The following is an 11,656-nucleotide window of genomic DNA, read 5'->3' as shown; positions in this document are numbered from 1 at the left end:
CTGGCACGTCAATTGTCACTAACTGGATGCTAGTGCATGACGTACCCAAACCGTCAATTGTCATCAATGGGTTAAAGGGATACTTACAAAAATGTATAATGATGGACAGCACTGTTTTAATGTAACCCTGCAAAATACACTTTGCTGGTGCTGATCCCTGGAGCCGTCGGGCCCCTCCGCATCCTCTCTACTCCTAAAGGAGCCAAGATAAGTGTTTCTAAAATAAGTAAGCAAAGATATATAATATATATATATATATATATATATATATATATATACTTGCTCATAATTATATATATATATATATATATATATATATATATATTGGACTAGAGTCTCATCGCACTTTACTCCAATCTTTCATAAAGGGTCACTTAATAATCTGTTATTTAGAATTATTCGATTAATGCTATTGGCAAGTAGCTGCCCCCCCCCCTAATTTTTGTATTATTATTTTGCTTCCTTAAATCACTTACCCCTAATTAATGCTACTAGAGATCTACTACTCCTTTTTTCACTCCTCCTTTTGTTTCAATTACTCGTACTATTCCCTTAGATTGTAAGCTCACGAGCACGGCCCTCATAAGCCAGGAACGTGGTATTAAAGTACCATAAGGCTAGACGGCTGCTCACAGGCAGGGTTCCCACCTCCTGATGTGTCGATATGTATTAATATGTATTTTTTTATGTGTTAAACTGCCTTAATTAAATTGTACAGAGCAGTGTAATTTGTTGGCGCTTAATGAATAAAAGATAACGTTTTGGGGGTTTATCCAGAGGGAAAGTTTGCGGGAGAGTAGAGATTTTAACTCCCTATTCAATGTAGAAAGGGCAAACACTGCCAGGTTCCTTCAGCTACAAGGGATTAGGTGGCCCTGCACAATGCATACTTTCATTGACAAAGAGACTTTGGAAGCATCTTACCCATTTAACTATGCGTTATACAGGTCCAGCCAAACACTTGCTGCACAGAAGCTTATTGGGGATGGGTCTTCATAATTGTTATCATTTATTGTTTTATATACAGCGCCATCATATTCCGTAGTGCTGTACAATGGGTAGACAGGACATTATATGTAGTATATAACATAACTTAATGTATAAGTCAGGAATTTGTGATCTTAACTCTTCTATACATTATGAAGGGCCATCCCCATTGTGCTTCTGTTGGAGGAAGAGCTTGGCTGGGTGCCCCCACCTAATCCCCTAATGATGCTGAGATGGTAGGAGCATCAGTTCAACCCCAGGGTACCTTTCCTAGATTGGGATTCAGTATACAGATTGATGACATTTGTATTTTTAATCCTGCTTATAGTATACAGTAGTTCACTAGATGCCCCTTCATACCACCAAATAAAGTTACGTTAAGCTGAAGGAGGAAAAAAAAGGCCCCTGCTCTCATGGGCTTACAAGCTATGTTAGATCTGTTCATTTATAAAATGACGTATATGGTTATTTTCACAAGCCATGGATCTATCGGACAACCTGATAGCCCTATGATCTGTGCAATTCTTTGACACATGCATCTGGAAGCTTATAGATCATATACACACATGTACAAGCATTTCCAAGCATCATCACTAGAGGGTGTATTGTGCTTTTAAACAGGTGATATTTTTCGGCATTCACCTTAGGGTTTTCTCAAAGCAGCCAAATGTCTGCTGAATAAAAGATTAACAGCTGTCTCACGCCTCTTGTGTCTAGGAATGCCAGACCTAGAGATTATCTGGTATCTTGTCTGGCATTTGGGCTCACAATGTATAGGAGCAACATTCCATGCATATATAGCTTCATTCTTCAAACACTCTCCAGCTTCTCTATATTATGGCACAAAATGTTTGTCATTTATATTTAAATGATGTAAAAGTGCATGATCTCAATTTGAAATTTGATAAAACCTAGTTCAGTTTATCATAAAACAGTCTTAGAAATACCGGTAACATATTCTAGGCATTCTACGTATAGCATGGCAATGTTTGCATAAGAAGCAAGTGATCTATTTTCAGGACATATAAAGGCATATAAAAGGGCTGTAGATAGATATATTATTACATTAGCCATCTGATCAAGTGACTATAAAGATACACTATGTGGACAAAAGTATTGGGACACCTGACCAATTTACCAACAGGGACTTTTATGACATTGTATTCTAAATACATGGACATTAATATGTAGTTGCCCCCCCTTCTACTGTTCTGGGAAGGCTTCCCACAAGATTTTGGAGTGCTTCTGTGGGAATTTTTGCCCATTCATCCAGTAGAGCATTTGTGAGATCAGACATTGATGTTGGACAAGAAGTCCTGACTCGCAATCTCCGTTCCAGTTCATCCCAAAGGTGTTCGATGGGGTTGAGGTCAGGGCTCTGTTCTGCCGGCCAAGTTCTTACACACCAAACTCATCCAGCCATGTCTTTATGGACCTTGCTTTGTGCGCTGGGGCGTAGGGTGAAGGCTCAGATTCTCACGGTTATACAGTCTGGAGCTGACTTCTTACTTTTCGACACTGCTGTGATCATATCTAAGACTCCCAGCTGGTGCTTTTCCCACCCATATGTTCTGGTTGATATCCCTACTTATATGGAGCTGACTTAATTAAGTCAAGGTTTCCATGAGGTCCACTATTGGAGTCATTTAGTGAGTCAATACAAATACTTCATGATGGACTATTAGAGGGTTAATATTTCAAGAGTCTCATGTTGTTATGGTCCCCAGGTATGAATATATTAGCGTCACTGCCTCAGGGCTCCTGTGGATTGTCAGGCGGTATTTTGTTTTGCATTTTCCGCATTCTTTTGGATTGTACGGATTGTCCAAAGACTAATGATCATTGTGTAAGTGTAAACTTTTTCCATTGGAAAGGTAATAAAGTGATGATAATTTGATAATTACAAACATATAACGGGAAACCTTACATATATTGATTGTCATCCGTTCCTCGGGCCATTCTCCCAATTTCATAAAATTGTTATAACGTGAGCTGCATGTATAACACTAAACAATTTTGTGTAGACACTTTACTATCAATACTCACTCCAAGGTCATTAATAAATATAAATTGTAAAAAAGCAAAAGAGTTAGCAAATCTATATTTCTTCTTTACTCATTATAGAAGACCAGGAGGTTTGCTTGGAAGAAACTTTTGTTCATAAAATTAATATCAATTTTTGAATGTCTCATTATAGTCTAATATTTCATTCTGCGTTATTTCTTCAAATAACTTAGATGCTATAGATGTTACACTTGCCAATCTAGAATTTTCTACTTGTGTTCATGATCCCTTTTTGAAATCACAATCACATTGGCATTCTGTATTCCTATGGCACTTTGCCAGAGGATATAGAGTCCCCGAATATTAAAAATGAGCAGGATCTCTGCGGTGTCTTGCCAATAACTTTAAAACTATTGTTTCTAGGCATAAAAAAAGGATTGGATGAATGTAGGACATTTTTTTTCAGTATATCTACAGATTTCCGTTACAAGGTTATTGTTAGCTTCGAACACTGAATCTGACGCCAGATAAGAACTTCTTGTCACACCTAGTCTGCCCATTTCCATATCGCTCTGAAGATCTTGGATGGATTTTGACCCTTGGCCTTCTTTTGTTATTCTTAGAGGCCTAACGTCCTAAACATTTGTGAAATCCCTCGGTAGCTTTGGTTTCCTCTGTGGAACTGTATATCCCTATGTGAATATGTCTAGTGTATTTATGCAGTTGTTATGTATATCACACCCATAACGTTTTGGGATTAGTAGGTAATCTTGGGCTACTGGATACCATATCAGATCATTCTCCTGTTATTCTTTCCTGTCTAGACAGGCGACGGTTTCTAATGAATCCTGCTTCTGGATAAAAGGCAATTCCAGTTATATATTGTATGTTTGCAGGTGTGAAGGTCTATCGCGCCTGTCTCAAAATAAATTGGATATTTAGATTATACTTTTTGGATTGACCTTCAGATTGTTTTATATTCAGGGCAGCCAAGTATATATTATAGGCCCTGAAACCCCAGTGGTGCAAGAGGGCCCAGGTCCTAGGGGCCCACAAAGACTTCTTGGTACACAAGTGGGTGATTCTATACTGGCACTAATGGAACTTGATACTAATGAATCTTGCAATCATCTCTGAGCAAGCATGTGTAAAGCGCTCGTTATACCATTGGCATCTATGAAATGACATATCCAGAGACACAGACAATATGATAGGAGGAGAGGGTGGCTGCTCAACACAACTTGCAATGGGGTCCTTAATGTATTACACCTCCGTGAGCAGTCTTGTGCCTATAGCATGTATGCTTATTATTCAACCTTCAAAAGTTCTATCAGCCTCAGCAACTTCTCGGAGACCATACTATGTATTCTACACACTCTGGGTCAGGGAGCCTGAAAACCAGTGGAGGTCTGTGGTGTTGTAGCACCTACTTCTACTGCAGCTCCTACATGGCCTCCTTGTGATACCTCCGGTGCCTCTGATTTGGACAAATTAAATGTTGGAGGAGCATGTGAAACTCCAGCTGTGAATGTCATCCCCTTGGGTTTTCTGAAGCTGTATATTTTGAGATCTTAGTCTTTATGTTGTGAATAAATCCTTATTTCAGTTTCCCCTGTATGGACGATTTTCAAAATGTCAACATCTTCTGCAAGTGTCTCGTTCAATACCCTGAGTGAGGTCTAGTACGTGGTTTCTCATGTTGCATGAACAACTCCCTCTTTCTGCAATCAATGTCTCTACTTATACAACCTGATGTTCTGCCTACATTTTTGTGGTATTACCTTTCTATCTTTAAACAAAGCTTTAATAATGATAATCGTTTCTTCTGAAAAATAGAAACACAGAATTCTATGGCATATAAGACCGATTCCGTCCATCAAGATACCTTACTCAGCAGCCCTTGGTCTTGTCTTCGATTCAGGGTAGCTGTATTTTTTATTTTTCGTTCGTGTTTCCACTAGTACATTCGTGTCTAGCTTGGCGTGTCTTCTGTTGAGGTTTTGTCTTTATAAAGTGAAGTTGATATTTTCAAATGCTTGGCCTAAAAAAATCTCTTAGATCAATGGAAAAACAAAACGTATGACCACATACTGCAATACTCGTTTTTGCATTAGCGGTTCAGAAACATTACTCGCATGACCTCTTCTGCATGTTGCTGTTTTTGAAGTGTTTTGTTGTTAGACATTTTTTTTCCTCTACCCACTGAACACCGATATATTTATATCAGTTTCTAAGTAAATATTATTCTATTTATACATTTTCCATGAGAAACTCAGTGGAAGAAATTTGCAAACCTTCATGTTAGAAAATGCTTGACATTCTCATGTTGAATGCATTTTAAACCATAAAAGAATTAGACCCCAGAAGTCCAAGATCCTTGGGGCAATCATAAAGTAATCATCCGTGGATTACTTCAAAACCTACAAATAGCAACACATAAATAATTAAACAATACAAAAGAATTATAGAATGTTATACACAGATTGTATCAAGGACATTCATAGAAATCTTGATACTAATATCCACAGATTTACGTAGTACACAGCCATATCAGAAACACTAAGGGCGCAGCAAACTCTGCATGATTGTGTCTGTGTGTTTATGGCATAAGGAGAATATATGTCGATGGGTGGCTAATTCTAGCAGGGTCGGACGAGGGATGAAGAGGCAGCCCAAGCACCAAATGGGGTAAATGTGTGGACAACAGCAGGCTATGAAAGGCTGCATGGTATGTTTTATGCTCATATAGCATGCGGCCGGGCAAATGCAGCCGGTGGCCACACGGCAGCACCCGATTGGCTGCTGGAATGACAGATCGGGTGCGTATGGCGCGTTCGCCAAATGGCCACTCCAAGCCTGAGACAAAGGCTGTCAAGAAGAAAAGAGTTAGTGAAAGGTTTTTTTATTTAAAATACAATGCAAATATGGTGCCACGAGTTGCATGTTACATTTTAATACAAGCATCCCCAGTGGGATTTACAATAAATATAATTCCAACTTTTGTCCAAGGATTGGGTAAATTAGTGCTTTAAAATACTGTTTGTATCTACACATCATACTAGTCAAATTACAAGAATTAGCTTATTCATGTATGTATTATACATGTATACATACATACATATAAAACGGATTTATTGGCACAATGTACATTTGGATCTCTGCATCAGAGTTTACAGAGTAGAGTGTTTCGTACGGACAAAACCATCAGGAAGTCACATGATCATTATCGTTAGTAGATTAGTAATGTTGACGCATGGCATTTTTGTACCAACACATTATTTATTTACATGGAATATACTGGCGCTTAGAACATTTATACCCCCTGTGTACCTGATTTCATTACAGGCATCAGACCAGAAACTTAACATAGTGAGGAAAGACAGATGCAGCTCCAGCTGGGAGTGAAACCGGGACATCCTTCCTGCATTTACAGAACTCGATACATAGCCTTGAATGAACGCTTCGCAACTGTCTAAAATAGTGAAATATGGGCGGTATGTACAATATATAAATACAATGTGACAAAAACAACAATATAAGCAATATCTGCCATTCAAAGGGTTTCTTATTGCACATTAATTCATTATATTTTTATGTGAAACAAGACATATATATTTTTATAATATAATATTCTGAGCATAAAATATAATGCTGTACAAAGTAACAGTTGTTTTATCCCATTTTGTTCCAATAAATGTCCTTTTATTTGCAAAACTGGAGGCTGCCATTGTTGTCAATCATGTGATATTTTGTATGACTTTCCTTGCTCCACTACACTGAGCTGATTCTTTACAGCAATCCTAAAAATTCTGTTCCTCCGTACATTCATTATCAGAGTACCTTACTAGATGATTACATATACTCAAGATTGTAAGGCTCTCTCCACTGTCATAATGTATCGGTGTGGCTTAGTTTGTCTATTCTAGTCTTGTCAGACCCCTTGAATATATGTATTGCAAGGATCGCTGCGTAAATTGTTGGCGCTATATAAATAAAAGATAATAATAATGATATGAGCCGTTGTATCATCTACCACTGGCGGATAAAGGGCGTGTATTATATAGTTGCACAAATGAATCTATCCTCTTGATAAATGTTAACATGTTAATTAAATTAAAATGAATTCAGAAATAATATTTATAGCGTATATTAGGCTCTTAAACTTTTAGGCTGTATAAAGGGTCTGACAGAGGTCAGACACACACAGCTGACTGGTATCTAACAGGATCACCTGTTCCGTGCCGTATCACATTATACAGACAGATCCCCGGTACATCCGTCCCCGGCTGACTCACATGCTGATCACAGCTGTTAATGGCAGAGCTTGCACATCTCATCCTGTAAATGGGCTGTAAAAGGGGGTATATTTACCCTGAAACCTTAACTGCTTCCTCATGGGCTCGAAGTGACATTATTTCTCGTAGCTGATGATAAGAGGAGTGCCTCTGTAGTTAGAGCATGCCTATAATTTGCCTGCTCTTGCGTGATGGAATTTACTGTATAAATACCGTATATTAGAATATAGATTGTAAGCACGTTTGAGCAGGACTCAGCCGTATGTGATGCACTACTAGGTATGTCACGTTTACCATTTGTACAACACTGCAGAATATGGCAGTGCTATATAAATCAATAATAAAAATAATTTAGCCTCAGGTTGTTTATAGTAATTTTGAACATGCCAGAAGGTTAGGGTTTCATCTGAACTCAGGCAGAACCAGTGAAAGGTGGTAATTAAGGATTTAACCAAGTTCTGCTGAACTCACTAGGCCACTGAGCTCATAATCTATAGGCAGAATCTCTATGGTGAAGCGGGAGCAGATCAGTGGAGGGTCACCTATCCCCAGGTTATAACAAAATACTAATTCAGCTGTCTAAAAACATAACTAGAGTACAAAATGCAAACACACAAAATAAAATTCTTCAAAAAGGGCCATTCCTGCTGACCTGCCCTGTCGCAGAGGTGGGAACGTGGCCCTGTGGTAAAACCGAGGCTGCTTGAATAATGTCTTCGAGCAGCTAAAAAGAAGCCTCACGATTAGGTAAAGGGTGGGTATGTTTGTATGTTTGTGTGTATGTTAGAGTTGGTGTGAATGTTCTAGCATGAGTGAGTATGTGTGTTAGAGGGAGTGGGTGTTAGAGTGTCTGTAATGTGTTAGTATGTGTATGAGTGTGTAAATGTGTGCCAGTGCTTTGTTAGTTACAAAGGGGGTAAGAGGGCTGGTGGGGCCATTTAACCCAACCTCTCCCCGGGACCAGAAGGCGCCAGCCCTCCCCTGGCATTTCTGGATATACTATTACTGTATTTTATTCTGTTAGATTACTCTACGTTAGATCACCTGAAGCCTTATAGATGATACATGTCACGGGTTGTTCTGAGGCGCCTGTGGATTGCACCAACTGTATTGTGATTGCCATCTCCGTGTGAACACCTCTCTGTCTAAACAATAGCATCAGGAGATATCAGATATCAGGATGAGTTGTGCTGGAGAACTACACATTGGTTCTGATTAAACATGTTTTGCTTTGTGGGTGCAGAATCTTATTTATTAAAGGTGTTTTTATTTTTATCTCGTTTTAGAGTTTCTTCAGCATTACATCACACAGCATTACATCACACTTATGCGGTCTTAGAAGAACTATCATAAATTAGACATCCTAGAATTTGCTGATTTTTTTTTCTATGTATTGGTTTACTTACATTCTATGGTAACCTGTATTTTAATCCTTATTTTAAGGGTGTTGTAGACGCTATCGATTTGCACAATATGATTTAAGAAAGCTGAGGAGGACAGACATGTTCGCGCTTATGTATTTTTCCTCTTTTATTTGGTGATTTCATACAGTGTTTGAATTATATCACCCAGTTTCACTTTTACTAAATTGGTCATAACTAATTCAGATTGTTGCTGGGGGGCTTTCAGCTAAGAGTGGTCACTTTTCTCTTTTAGTTATATTTCTTGCGCAGAAAGTTAGTTTTCAAGAATGCTATGGCCTGTATCAGAATTACATGAAAAGTGACATTTTATACAACTGTAAAATACATTTTTGCGGTTCTAGGTTGATCTACTCTAGTAATCTCCTCTAGAGCATTATATGCCGCGGCCATATGCTTTACTTCATAGCTGAAATGTTTTCCGTGCACATTGCTTCGCTCACACATTCACACATATCTTCTTCCATATAAAGCCGGAGAAAAAGCAAAGTTAATGTGTTGCGTCTCTGGAATTCAGTTTATGGAAGCATATCTAGAGTCAAAGTAGAGTAAAAAATCATTTCCCGACTACTCACTAAATAAAAGCTCTTCTCAATGCTTCTATTGGCTTCTTGGTCCGCGGTTGAACCAAGAAGTCAGTAAGGATGAAGCTTTGATTTAGGTTACGATATTTTGTCACATCATTTGTTGGGAGGACATATTCCGCATGGTTGTAGGCAAACATCCTTTATGCATCTCCTGGTATGACACCGTGCTACGTCGGGATGCTTCTGGCACCAGATCTGATGGGTCTGGTTACATAAATAGCTCTGTGTAGCCGGCGTTCCCTTTCTAGATTAATGGGCCTATTCTCAGAAGTTTGGTTTTGCTTTTGTGTGTCTCCTATCTATCTACTAGTCTTCGGTTTGATTTAGACTAACAAGTGAACTCCACCTGCTCAGACCAATATATATATATATATATATATATACTGTATATAGCAATACATTTATTAATATTTTAACCCAAATATGAGTTGTCAAAGAGAGGTCGTCAGGGCCAGACTGGGAAAGATGAGGCAGCCCTGGCACTTTTAAGGCCGGCAGCTCCCTAATGATGTAAGCGTGGCCGACAGAGCGAGGCTGCACTTTATGTTTCCAGAAGCCTTACATAGGCTTGTTCCCATTGATTGTTGGGCAGACTGGATGGGCCTAATGGTTCTTATCTGCCGTCACTTTCTATGTTTCTATGGTTTCTTTAATGCTCTAATATTTATCGTCCAGAATTAGCCGCAGCGTGTAATTCTTGCATTTGAAATTCTTGTTATTGATGGTTGACGGTGTTAACTATTTAGTGTCCTAATGAAATGTCTCAAGTGCTCACATAAAGTACCCTATGGCACAATGAGAGACTGAAATGACATGGCTGCTCCTTCAGAGGCTGCAACTATTTATCTGTCCAACAGTGATTCATTTCCAAGTAAAACTTTCCTAGTAACACTGAATTATGATTATTGTTTTCCCGTAACAGTCGTGTTCTAGTCTATAACATCCAAAAATGCTTTTGATTTGTGAGATTTTATGTAGCTGTATCTCAACTCTGCTTGACACCCTCTGTCATGAAGGAGTTAATAATGTACCTTTTTGAGGACTGTTCACCCTTAATTGTCAGCTGCTTGGATGTTTAAATAGAGCTTTTTTTGGTTTTTCACCTGAAGGCTTCTACTAATGCAAATACCTGGGAATTGGCCAGGTTTGACTCCGAGCCTTCAGATGAAGCCCTGCATCATATTAGTTTCTTCTTTCTCCAGGCAGGGAAGCGGCGTTTGACCACAACCACCCCCCATGCACATTCTGTCTACCCCTGCCTACTTTACCCCTGCTCCCTTGAAATATCTGACTTGTTAGCAGCTGCGAAACAGACCCCAAAAATTGGAACCTAAACTGGATCTGCTGCATATAATGTTGTTTAGAGTTACAGAATGCAAAATATGCATTCTGTATTCCTTGGGCAACTATCTCAAATTACTTGCATCATTATTTCTTCTTGCCAATATTTGTAAAGCATTCCTCTCAGTTGTCCTGGTTTCTGTGGGACAGGGTCTGGGCAGATGGCGCAGTGTCCCGCTATCGCAGGCTATTGTGTTCACGCAACAGGTGTGAAGTCCCCACTGTTGTTGGGTGAATGAAGGTAATAAAAACAATATTCCATACAATATATTCCTTGATGCAAGTTTTTGCTGTTGATTTTGTGGATCCAATTACTTACAGTGTAAAACGGTTGCTGACGGTGGGAGTACGGTAAAGAAACGTGCATCGTAAATACTGATATTTTTGGGGTACGACAAAGTGGAAAAGAGGAACACATTCTGCTGAGAAGATGAATGAGATATGCCAGTTTGGAATATATATAATCCCATCATCGCATTAAAAAAAGAAAAATTAGAATTACTCACTAAAGAACAAAGAACTTCTACTCATCGTCTGTTTTGTTTGCTCCACCCACAAGCCCCTCCCCTTTTGCTACACCCACTCCTCCCCATAGTGACCGCGGCCTACTTTGCCTTTGCGCCGGCCCTGATCACATCCATGCCTTATCCATAAGGTCTTTATTGTTATTTTTTACCGTTGTATTTGGGGGATCTCTAGTATTTTTCTGTATACGCAGCAGCACATTCAGGCTTTAGTTAACTGTGTATTTTTATGTTTTGGGGGCTTTCAATGTAAATGTTTTTTAATTTTATTTTAGAATCAGAGTGTGAGGCATACATTTGAAATGTATTCCCTCTTTTACCTTTAGTTAAACCTTTTTTACCGGAGATTCCTTTGGAATCTGGACAGGTTCTCAGGGTTACACTTTCTGGAGCTGAAGCTGAAACTCCTATCTCCTATCCATGTTCAATCATACCTCAGTATCTCAACTGATATATTACGATCCCTGCTTAAATATGGCTGACCAGATTCAGACAAG

The sequence above is a fragment of the Spea bombifrons genome, chromosome 5, assembly GCF_027358695.1.
Source record: "Spea bombifrons isolate aSpeBom1 chromosome 5, aSpeBom1.2.pri, whole genome shotgun sequence".
Classification (NCBI taxonomy): domain Eukaryota; kingdom Metazoa; phylum Chordata; class Amphibia; order Anura; family Pelobatidae; genus Spea; species Spea bombifrons.
Note: the sequence above shows the minus strand (reverse complement) of the source record.